We start from the raw sequence: 10152 nt of genomic DNA, 5'->3' as shown, positions 1-10152 counted from the left end.
CTAACAGTTTTCCTCCCAACTCGGAGGGATACCACAGCGAAACAGCACCAAACTAGGCTATCGCAACTAACACCAGCCAAAAGCGTAAACCGACGTAATTTTTTCACAAAGTTGTAACACATCAAAGCGATGTCAACATGATCATCCTCCTCCATATCGTCCTCATCAACATCAGCACTCCTTGCTTCATCGATCATCAACGGGCTCTCGCACCGGAGGAGGCCTGCTTTCGAGCCCCAGCAGCAACATTTTGAATATTAGCTAGCTTCAGTAGTCCGTCAGCTCCCAAACGCAGGTCTTCAGCGTCCTTCTCACCGTGTAAATCTGCCCAGTATTTCATGAAAACAGTAGAATAACTAATCAATTCAACAGGATCCTTGATCCTTGATCAAATTGCGTCCTTCATGGAGCAAGATGGTGAAGCAGATAAGTTATGCCTTCTTTTCTGAATAAAATAGAACCATGATTGGCCGAGTAAGGCTTAGAAAAACCAAATTCTGACATAGTGAAAAAGGATGTATGAGCAAAAGGATTAAAAATAGTAGGATAGAATCTAAATATTGAAGACTAGGCAAAGGTATATAAGCTAGGATCGATTATAAAACTGAGCAGTACCGCTTAGGTAAAGGAAATCCGTGCAAGAGGACTATACACAAGACATGATACAATAAACACAGATAGAGCACTGCAGACTACATGTATTTCTTACTTCTTTGTGAAGTACATAGCCATGTTCATATTTAGACGGTGACACTATTTTAGAAATCTTTATTCAATACACGCAACTAACATTTTATGGAATTCCAAAGCCAGCATTTGTGGAAGCATCTCCAGATACACAAATGACAATGAAATGGATGGAAAAGGGAAACTTAAATTTTAGGAATAACAAACGTTAGACTCCAATTCTGAAATTTGATGTCGGCAAATACCAAATCCGTACTAAATATATATAATTCCCAATAAAACATATTAACAAAAAACCCACTAATTATTCCTTAGTAGTATGTATAATATTGGCTAGACTATTTTTCTATTGTAAATCATACATGGACACAAAGTACAGAATAAATTTGTGTCAACAAATGAAAAAATCACTTTGACGTATGATTTTTTGCATCAGCATTTAGTTGTCCTATAATTTTACATGTATATTTCGTAAATACAAAAGACCATAAGATATCTAGCCGCGCAAATGCGCGGGTCATCATGCTAGTTATTGTTAAAATGAATACTCCTGAGAACACTAAGTTGTGTGACTTCACTAGCACCAATAATAATGATTTCATATGCACTTCTATTGCTCCACCTGCTGCTACAGCAGAATTTTATGAAATTAAACCTGCTTTACTAAATCTTGTTATGAGAGAGCAATTTTCTGGTGTTAGTACTGATGATGATGCTGCCCATCTTAATAATTTTGTTGAACTTTGTGAAATGCAAAAGTATAAGGATGTAGATGGGGACATTATAAAACTGAAATTGTTTCCTTTCTCCTTAAGAGGAAGAGCTAAAGATTGGTTGCTATCTTTGCCTAAGAATAGTATTGATTCATGGACTAAATGTAAATATGCTTTCATTGGAAGATATTATCCTCCTGCTAAAATTATATCTTTGAGAAGTAGAATTATTTTTAAGCAATTGGATAATGAGCATGTTGCCAAAGCATGGGAAAGAATGAAATCTTTGGTAAAGAATTGCCCTACCCATGGACTAACTACTTGGATGATCATCCAAACCTTTTATGCAGGACTAAATTTTTCTTCAAGGAACCTATTGGATTCAGCTGCTGGAGGTACTTTTATGTCCATCACTTTGGGTGCTGCAACAAAACTTCTTGATGATATGATGATCAACTACTCTGAATGGCACACTTAAAGGACTCCCTCAAGGTAAGAAGGTAAATTTAGTTGAAGAAACCTCCTCCTTGAGTGATAAGATTGATGTTATTATGTCTATGCTTATTAATGGTAGATCTAATGTTGATCCTAATAATGTTCCTTTAGCTTCATTGGTTGCTCAAGAAGAGCATGTTGATGTGAACTTCATTAAAAATAGTAATTTCAACAACAACGCTCATAGGAATAATTTTGGTAACAACAACTATATGCCATATCCTTCTAATAGTGGTAATTCTTATGGTAATTCTTATGGTACATCTGTTTTGCCTAGTGAGGAGAAGATGCTAGAAATTGAAAGAGCTACTAAGAGCTTTATGCAATCACAATATGAGCAAAATCAATTGTTTACTAAAACTATGAATGAACAATCTGCCTTGTTGAAAAATATAGGGAATCAACTTGAAAATTTGAATATGGAAATTTCTGGTTTGCAAACTAAGCTTTCAAATGCTGAAAACCGAATCTCATACATGTCTGAGTCACAAGCTTCTTTAATTAATAAAATGGCTGCTAAACCTGAGGATAATGATAACAAAATTCTTACTACAGCAAATGCTATCCAAGTTCGAATTAATGACAATATTAGAATGATGGCTGAATTGCATCCTAGGTGGGAAAGAGAAGAAAAACTTGCTAAAGAGAATAATGTAGCTAAAATTTGGACTATTACTACCACTAGTAATGTTGATGCTTCACATGTTGCTAAACCTCCTACTATCAATGGTAAAATAATTGGTGTTGGCAATGTTTCAACTTCTAATACAAAGCATGCAAAATTGCCTGAAACTGCTAAAACTGTTTGTGATAAAATTGCTGAAATTTTTTAGAATATTGGGGACAATGATCCCATTGCTTTAGATCATAATGGTTTTGATTTTGATAATTGTCATATCTCTGAAGTTATTAATTTCTTGCAAAAACTTGCTAGAAGTCCTAATGCTAGTGCTATAAACTTGGCCTTTACAAAACATATTACAAATGCTCTCATAAAAGCTAAAGAAGAGGAATTAAAACTTGAAGCTTCTATTCCTAGGAAGTTGGAAGATGGTTGGGAGCCCATCATTAAAATGAAGGTCAATGATTTTTATTGTAATGCTTTATGTGATCTTGGTGCAAGTATTTCTGTTATGCCTAAGAAACTCTATGATATGCTTGACTTGCCACCATTGAAATATTGTTATTTGGATGTTAATCTTGCTGATAATTCTATAAGGAAACCTTTGGGGAGGATTGATAATGTTCACATTATGGTTAACAATAACCTTGTCCCCGTTGATTTTATTGTCTTGGATATTGAATGCAATGCATCTTGTCCTATTATTTTGGGAAGACCTTTCTTCGAACTGTTGGTGCTATTATTGATATGAAAGAAGGAAATATTAGATATCAATTCCCTCTTAAGAAAGGTATGGAACACTTACCTAGAAAGAGAATGAAGTTGCCTTTTGATTCTATTATTAGAACAAATTATGATGTTGATGCTTCTTCTCTTGGTGTTACTTGATTTACACTTTCTGCGCCTAGCTGAAAGGCGTTAAAGAAAAGCGCTTATGGGAGACAACCCATTGTTTTATTTCTGCAGTTTTGTTTTATATTTGAGTCAAGGTGCTTGTTACTACTGTAGGAATACATTTGTATCTTTACTTTATTGCATTGTTGTGCCAAGTAAAGTCTTTGATAGAGAGTTGATACTAGATTTGGATTTCTGCGCAGAAACAGATTTTTAGCTGTCACGAATTTGAGCTGTTCTCTCTGTAGGAGAATCTAAAAATTCTGTAAAAATTCATGAGTAATCCACAGATATGTAGGCAACTTTTATTCAATTTGAGCTTCTTTATCTGAGCATGTTAAGTGCCTATAAAAAAATCGTCTTTACGGACTGTTCTGTTTTGACAGATTCTGCCTTTTATTTCACATTGCCTCCTTTACTGTGTTTGAGTGGATTTCTTTGCTCCATTAAATTTCAGTAGCCTTGGGTAATGTACAGAAGTGTTGGGAATGATTGTGTCCTCTCTGAACATGTGAATTTTTGATTACGCACTAACCCTCTAATGAGATTGTTTTGAGTTTGGTGTGGAGGAAGTTTTCAAGGATCAAGAGAGGAGGATGATATAATAAGATCAAGAAGAGTGAAAAGTCTAAGCTTGGGGATGCCCCCGTGGTACATCCCTGCATATTTCAAGAATACTCAAGCATCTAAGCTTGGGGATGCCCAAGGCATCCCCTTCTTCATCAACAACTTATCAGGTCACCTCTAGTGAAACTATATTTTTATTCCGTCACATCTTATGTGCTTTACTTGGATCGTCTGTGTGTTTTTATTTTTGTTTATGTTTGAATAAATTCGGATCCTAGCATTCCTTGTGTGGGAGAAAGACACGCTCCGATGTTTCATATGAACACTGGTGTTCTTAGTTTTACTTTTAATGTTCATGGCAAAAGATGAAAGCCGCTTCATTGCTATTTGGTTGGAAACAAAAAATGCTTCATGTGGTAATTGGTATATTGTCTTGAATAATTTGATACTTGGCAATTTTTTTGAGTTCTCAAGTAGATCATGTTTAAGCTCTTGCATCATGTAGTTTAAACCTATTAGTGGAGAACTACCGTAGAGCTTGTTGAAATTTGGTTTACATGATTGGTCTCTCTAAAGTCTAGATATTTTCTGGTAAAAGTGTTTGAGCAACAATGAAGACAGTGTAGAGTCTTATAATGCTTGCAATATGTTCCTATGTAAGTTTTGCTATACCGGTTCATACTTGTGTTTGCTTAAAACAACCTTGCTAGCCAAAGCCTTGTACTGAGAGGGAATGCTTCTCGTGCATCCAAAACCTTGAGCCAAAACCTATGCCATTTGTGTCCACCATAACTACCTACTATGTGGTATTTTTCTAACATTCCAAGTAAATTGCTTGCGTGCTACCTTTAAAAATTTCATTCCTTGTCTTTGCAATACATTTCTCATGGGAAAGTAGCCTAAAAAACTATTGTAGTAAAGAATTTGTCGCTTATGTATCTTAGTTCTTATAAGAGTCTTGTTGAGCGGTAACCATGTTATCTGGGGACGCCATCAACCTATTACACCTTTGTTGAATATCATGTGAGTTGCTATGCATGTTCGTCTTGTCTGAAGTAAGAGAGATTTGCCATGATTAAATGGTTTGAGTATGCATATTGTTAGAGAAGAACATTGGGCCGCCAACCAAAGCCATGTATCATGGTGGAAGTTTCAGCTTGGACATTAATCCTCAAATCTCTTATGAGAATATTATCTGTTGTTGAATGCTTAAAGCATTAAAGAGGAGTCCATTATCTGTTTTCTATGTTGTCCCGGTATGGATGTCCTCAAGTTGAGATCTATCAAAATTGAGAAATCAAATGCAATTTTATCTCCTTGGACCTTTGTACAGGTGACACAGAGGTACCCCTTTGTCACACTTGGTTGAAACAGATGTAATGCAATGATAATCCATGGAAATCCGAGCTAATTAGGACAAGGTGCGAGCACTATTAGTATTCGATGCATGAGGCTTGCAACTTATAGGAGGTTTTATGCATAACACATATGAATTATTACTACCGTTGACAAAATTGTTTCCATGTTTTCAAAATAAAAAGCTCTAGCACATGAGTAATCCCTGCTTCCCTCTGCGAAGGGCCTTTCTTTTACTTATGTTCAGTCAGTTTACCTACTTCTTTCTATCGTAGAAGCAAACACTTGTGTCAACTGTGTGCATTGATTCTTACATACTTGCTTATTTGCACTCATCATATTAATTTGTGTTGACAATTATCCATGAGATATACATGTTGAAAGTTGAAAGCAACTGCTGAAACTTAAATTTTCCTTTGTGTTGCTTCAAAACCTTATATTAAGAATCTATTGCTTTATGAGTTAACTCTTATGCAAGACTTGTTAATTCCCTAGATGCATATGTTAGGGTTTGTTGGAGTTTTTGGTGGAGAAACATCTTAGAAGGCTTTTCCATGTAGAGGGATACTAGCTAGAAACACTATGTGAAACTTTGTGCCTCAATGCCATGAATCTCGACCTAGATCTGTTCGTGCTGAGCTCGAGCGGTACGAGCGGTACTACCGGTTCAAGTGGTACTACCTGATACGTCTCAAACGTATCTATAATTTCTTATGTTCCATGCTAGTTTTATGACCATACTCACATGTTTTATATAAACTTTATATCATTTTGATGTATTTTCCGGCACTAACCTATTAACAAGATGCCGAAGCGCCAGCCTTCAAGCTTTGCTGTTTTTGGTTTCAGAAATCCTACACAGGAAATATTCTCGGAATTGGACGAAACAAAAGCCCACGGTCTTATTTTCCACGGAGCCTTCCAGAACACCGAAGAGGAGACGAAGAGGGGATGCGAGGCGGCCACACCATAGGGGGACACGGCCCCACCCCTGGCCGCACCACCTTATGGGGTGGGCCCCTCGAGCGTCCCCCGACTCTGCCCCTTCGCCTATATAATCCTTCCGTCGCGAAAACCCTAGTACCGAGAGCCACGATACGAGAAAAGTTACTGAGATGCCGCCGCCGTCAACCCCATCTCGGGGGGTTCTGAAGATCGCCTCCGGCACCCTGCCGGAGAGGGGAATCATCACCGGAGGGCTCTATATCACCATGCCCGCCTCCGGAGTGATGCGTGAGTAGTTCATCCTTGGACTATGGGTCCATAGCAGTAGCTAGATGGTTGTCTTCTCCTCTTGTGCTATCATGTTTAGATCTTGTGAGTTGCCTATCATGATCAAGATCATCTTATTGTAATGCTACATGTTGTGTTTGTTGGGATCCGATGAATATGGAATACTATGTCAAGTTGATTATCGATCTATCATATATGTGTTGTTTATGATCTTGCATTGTAGCGACCTCACCTTTTAAGGTGCCGATCTCTGTGCATATCTGTGCTAGTCCCTGGATCAATCGCTAGCACACACAGTACAAGATGTAATACCAAGAAACAAAGGTCTTTATTACATCGTATGATCCAGAATTTACATAAAGGATTACAAATTGCATAGCACAAGGCTAGCATATTATCAGAGTTTCACAACGAATAAACATAGACAGCATGGAGTCCTTCATCTTCATGTGCCACAGGCGAGCATGTTGAGGATAGACTCGTAACCCCTAACATTCCCTTACTCATCGACTGAAAAACCTGCAACATGATATGTTGCAGCCACGAATGGTCAATACATTTGAATTGTATTGGGAAGGACACTTTTGTGGACTCAAAAGGCATCCTACACCTACGTGCACATCTGGCAGGTAGAGCTCAGGTTCATTTTGCATAAAGCCAATTTTTCCCTATCATTTATCAAAATATTTTCTTTCAATCTAATTAGCAGTAACATTGGTAAATCCCCAATGTACCAATTAATAGTAACATTGGTAAAGCCCCAATGTACCTTCCTACCCTGGTTCACCCACCAGTTTTTATTTAAGAAATTGGGATGAGGAGATCTTCGAACAAGGACTTGTCAGTTCGCTCAAGTTGTCCATAACCGGGGACACGGCTAAGTACTTAGATTTTACACTCTCGAGAGGTTGTACACCTTTACCCACATGGCCAGGTCAATCCTTCTACATCGATGCACATTTTGCTCAGAGGACAGGTGCAGACCGTGGCCGAGACCTTCTGTGTGTAATCACCCGAACCATTCCCTAAGGGCCCCATTCCACCTATGGTATCCCTCTACCACCACCTGGCCCCTACGATCCGGGTTCATACAACATACTTTGTCAAGCCAGAGCCATAGTAGCATGTGGTTGTACGGAAAGCTAATGAGCAAGGTTTGTCTACAATCTCTTTAAGTCTGGGTGACTTTCCGCAAGTGTGCACTAGCACCAGGGTCTTGCCCCTGATACATCCACCCTCTCCATAACTCCACCATTCACCCAGGTAATTCATTAAACTTAGTTGTTTTTCCTTAACCTCTATCAAAACCTTTTCCATGGCATAGCAGGTAACAACTAAATTTAATGGCGGCTAAGCGAGTCTAGGAGTGGTGTAGCTAAACTACTAGGATTTAATAGCAAGCAAAAAGCATAAATCCTAGACATGTCTACTATAAAAATACTACGGTGCAAGAATTAAAACTGGGACTTTTGGTGTGTGTCACTTGCCTGGTTAAGGTGAGGAGTTGGTGCAATCTTCACAATCGCACACGTTGCAATCAGCACAACCACAATCTACAAACAAATATTTTCACTCCATGAACACATAGCAACACATATACAATCACAGATAAAAATATATGGATGCAATATGTAGATTAAACATGAACAACACACTTAATATGTTCTCTGGTTTCAACTATATGCATGATGCCATGGCAAAATTTTAGTGTTGCATTAATAATTAAAAACATTTCCTATCATTAGAAAAGATCTACAACACTAAACAAATACTACAAGAGAAATGTATAGGTAACATTTTTATTTTCTAATGCTACTGTACAGGGGGTTCAAATCTCTGCTAAATGCAAAAAAATTACTTAAAAATATTTTGTAGAACTATTTATATGGCCAAAATACTCTATTTGAGTTTCTGCAAAAATTGTGTACAAATATGATGCAAAAGTGTAATATTATGTGTCTGCTGTATTCTACACGTTTTTATGAATCCAGGGACACGAAGTTTGCTAAATTTGGATGAACGGAACTAAAGATATGATTTTTGCAAGGTTCTATGTTTCACTGTCCAATATATACGAAAATTAGACTGGATATGACAATTGGCTGATTCTGATTGGTTCATACCCCTTCATCTAAGTCATCTAGTATGAGCCTTAGGATCTAGATCATGTGGTTCATGGAAAATGAAGAAAGGAAAAGATAAAACAAAGATGGTCAGCACTTCACGTACGAGAACAGCGGTTGGACTACGTGGTCGTCGTGCAGGCTCGCTGGTTGACGGTGTCAAGGTTCTGGTGATCGCTGGTGATGGTGAAGCAGACGACGGCGCTCGAATTGACAAGACGAAATTGATGGCGAAATCGCGGACGTCGTGGTACACTGGTTCTCCGGTAATCGCTCGCCGGAAAACTATCCCGCGGACGTGCTCACAGACGAAGATAGCGACGTTGCTGTGGTGCACCAAAAATTGCGAATCAAAATCTGAGAGTTGCGGAATGAAGAAAGAAAGAGTTTGGCGAAAACTGGAGGTCAAAAGATGGACTGTGCTCACCGGAATCGACGATTTACTGCGGCAGTACCGTGGAATTGCGAGGTAAAATTAGAGCAGGCTGGAGGCTCTCGACCTGTGAGATTGGAGGGGAAATGAAGAGGAGGGTGTGGGGCTTAAGTAGCAACAACCGGTGTATCAAATGGTGGCTTAAAACGCCCGGAATCAATTGGTGAGTAAATACAGAGAAACTGAAAACGTAGCAGTCCTGCGACTCCTCTGTTCGTGTCCAGCTTTGAAGAAGATGATGACATGGCAGTGGGTCCGGCGTGTCAGCAGAAAAAAGAAAATAGGGAAAGGAGAACGTGGGGCTTGGACCATGGACTTGGAGCAAGCTTGCTGATGTGTGTCCTTGAGTTGGCTTTGGCCGCTCGGCCGTGCGACTTCGGCTGGGCTGACTCAATTGAGTTGGTCTGGCCGGATGCCAGCTTATCATTTTTTTTTCTGTTTTAAAATTTGGAAATGATTTAAGAATCGAAATTGATCAAAAGTGACTCAAACCAAGTTAGAAAAATATAAATAAAATATCAGAGGATTTCTTATTCAATGAAGAATATTTTGAAATCACTTTTAGTTTGAAAACATTTTGATAAATTCGAATTGGGCACATAGGCTTATATGGCTTTATTTGCCTTTCTTCGGATTTAAGGTTTCTTTATAAATTTGAATTTCGTTCAAATTTTTCCTAAGGAATGCAAAGATGCCATGATGCTAATGAATGCAATGCATGTTTTTGAAAACTCTATTTTTTAAAAAAATAGTTTTAAGTACCACCAATTTTTTTTCATTGTAAATTTTAAATCAAGAAAACCAACCAAGCTTAAATTTTATTTTTATTTCACAATCCAAAATTTGGAAAATTTTGGGATGTGACATGCATGCTCTCCGTTGCTAGTAGTGGCTCTGGCCAAGTTGATACTTGTAACTCCAAAAGGGAGTATTTATGCTCGATAGTGGGTTAATGCCTCCATTGAATCTGGGACAGTGACAGAAAGTTCTAAGGTTGTGGATGTGCTATTGCCACTAGGGATAAAACAT

The 10152-nt window shown here is 38.2% G+C and overlaps 1 long non-coding RNA gene across 1 annotated transcript; it reads right to left on the bottom strand.

Moving 5' to 3' along the window:
* Nucleotides 1–6791: 6791 nt before the first annotated feature.
* LOC127338360 (uncharacterized) lies at nt 6792–9371 on the bottom strand. Its single transcript, XR_007874321.2, has 3 exons — nt 9118–9371; nt 8797–9016; nt 6792–8120 (listed from the first exon to the last, which is right to left on the bottom strand). It is a non-coding gene; the product is annotated as an uncharacterized lncRNA (long non-coding RNA).
* Nucleotides 9372–10152: the final 781 nt, after the last annotated feature.

Source organism: Lolium perenne, chromosome 3 (genome assembly GCF_019359855.2).
Source record: "Lolium perenne isolate Kyuss_39 chromosome 3, Kyuss_2.0, whole genome shotgun sequence".
NCBI classification, from domain to species: domain Eukaryota; kingdom Viridiplantae; phylum Streptophyta; class Magnoliopsida; order Poales; family Poaceae; genus Lolium; species Lolium perenne.
The sequence above is the reverse complement of the archived record's forward strand: the minus strand, read 5'-3'. Positions and strand labels throughout refer to the sequence as shown.